This window comes from Hyaena hyaena, unplaced genomic scaffold (genome assembly GCF_003009895.1).
Source record: "Hyaena hyaena isolate Hyena2069 unplaced genomic scaffold, ASM300989v1 scaffold_718, whole genome shotgun sequence".
NCBI classification, from domain to species: domain Eukaryota; kingdom Metazoa; phylum Chordata; class Mammalia; order Carnivora; family Hyaenidae; genus Hyaena; species Hyaena hyaena.
Window position 1 is genome coordinate 670,746 of NW_024081351.1, and position 2,378 is coordinate 673,123.

General features: G+C 36.9%; 1 pseudogene; it reads right to left on the reverse strand.

Annotated features, from left to right (window-relative positions):
- Positions 1–1,625: 1,625 nt before the first annotated feature.
- LOC120220659 lies at positions 1,626–2,175 on the reverse strand (annotated as a pseudogene).
- Positions 2,176–2,378: the final 203 nt, after the last annotated feature.

Here is a 2,378-nt window from a genome sequence, read left to right on the forward strand (position 1 = left end):
TGAGCGCACTGGTGTAAAATAAACGTCCTCCCTTCCAAAATCTCCAAGTGCCGCTTGGTTCTTTCGCCAGTGATCCAGACCAGATTTCCGCAACACAAGTATTATGTGTCTCGGGTGAAGAACAGATAATTGCTGAAGGATCTGAGGACTTTTAATCGGAGTGCTAGACTGTTAATACTTGGTTAAGTGTGAGTTGTTAAACAGAAATACTTTTCTTGCAAGTTCCATTCATTTTTTCAGATGGTTCAGAGTCCAATATGAAAAATAATGAACAGGCTTACAACTACAGCCGAGCATGAGAAAGTTTTTCAAAAGATATTCAGAAAATATTATTGGAGGTTAGAATCTAGTGTGAGTTTAAGAGAGAGCTTCCTGGAGGATGTGACATCCATGATGAGGAACCAGATTGAGAATTGATTATAATTGTGCAGTATAAGAGTATAAGAAAGAAAGGAAGGAAATTTCAGGCGTGTCCAGAAAAGTAAACATGCAAGAAAAGGGACAAAGGGACAAGATAGATTAGATAGTATTGAAAGTAATTAAAATGCAGGCATGTAAGGTGAAAGACTTGATACCTACAGCCAGGTAAAGAGAAAAGAAAGAGGAAAAATGTAAAGTTTTCTGTTATTGGTGGTTTTTGTTTATTTATTTATTTAACCAAGTTACTTGTACTGCTGGGTTTAAAATTAGAATCTAACCAATTGCTTTATTAAATTGACGGAAGTAGTTGTTTGGGATCTGTATTAGCGCAATCCAAATCTTCTGGACAGTTATGATTCTCGTGCAGTTGACCTTGGGCTAATTAAAACCAATAGCTGCCAGCAGATTCATTAATCCTGATCTGTTTATAGATCCATTGTGAGGAATGATCATTTATTATCTTAAGACCCATGCCTTCTGATAACTATTATTATGGAAAAATATGGACAGAGAGTGCCCATTGGCAAGTACTGTTAATCTCTTCAATTCATACACTTGTAAAACCCAAGCATATTATTCCTCATTGAGAGGCAGGAATGACAAGCTGGTTTAGACCAAGGAGACCTCTGTATAAATTAACAGATATTTTAGTTGAAAATAGTTGTCAACATGACCTTAAGTAATGTATTTGCTAATAATTGTTCCCAGAATGAGGTAATATGCCAAGATCTAACCTGGGTATGGAGACATAAATGGAGGCTTTAAAGTTAGATTCAAATTGAAATTCCAGCTTGGACCTCATGATATTTATAGTCCTGTGTAAGTCATCAGGTTACTCAAAAGTGAGACTCCTATTTCCTCATAAGGTGTAGTTAACCAGTATTTGGTATCTTACAAGTGCTTAATGAAAATATGCCTTTATATCAAGTGCATTCTCTTTGAGAAATGTATGTGTGTGTGTGTGTGTGTGTGTGTGCGCGCGTGCATGTGTGTGTGTTCAAAGCTTGCATATACAAATATACATGTCTCAAATATAAAAAAATAAAACATTAAAAAATTAAAATATTAAATATTAAAATCTTAAGATATTAGAGATCTAGATGTTATCACATCCATGAAGAAAGTCTGTAAAAAGCAGTCATAATATAAAATAGCAGCTCTCAGTAACTTCTTCAAGTTCCATATTCATTAGAAATGTATTCAGTTCAGTTTGCTTCATTCTCAGAAGCTTCATCAAAATTCTCCACGGAATCTAGAACTTCATCCTCCTCCTCCTTTCTGGCAGTAAGTGATGCTTTTCCATCTACAGATTGTTTGGGTAGGGCTTCAGCCAGTCTTCTTAAACTAGGCAGACTGTCTTCACCAAGTTGATGAAAGATACTGACTAGCATTTCTGAGCATGGCCTGTGATGGTGTTAAGTGTTCACTGCCCCAGATGCCTGAACGTGAGGCTTGTGAAGGTGGATCACTGTTCCTTGGTTTCAAACGCATACCGTTCTTCAGTACCAGAGATAATGTTTCCCCCTAACTTCTTTAAACTGAAGGTTTTTTTTATCATCTGCTGTCACCTGTTCTATGAACCACCTTCCTTCCACATGCAGTTCCTTTCCCACCAAGGTGCATTTGTGCTGGCAATTTGGCAAGTTTCTCCTGGTTTATGATTGTTTTGTCTTGTTGAAGTGAAATGGGACCACGTGGGGGATTAGGGGTGGCACTCAGGATTTGGGCGGACCAGCTGACATTAGGTGAGCACATGCCTATATTGCTCACTTTTTAAATACTTACCACCTAGTAGGTGGCCTAATACAGAATAATTAATACATATTTAATTAACTCAAGTGTGTCATTTTCACCATAAGGATTTGTTCATTGTTTGACATTGCCCTATGTAACCTATAGGAGGAATTTTTCTGGACTAAGTACCATGAATATTAATAATTCTTCTAAATAGCTGATGT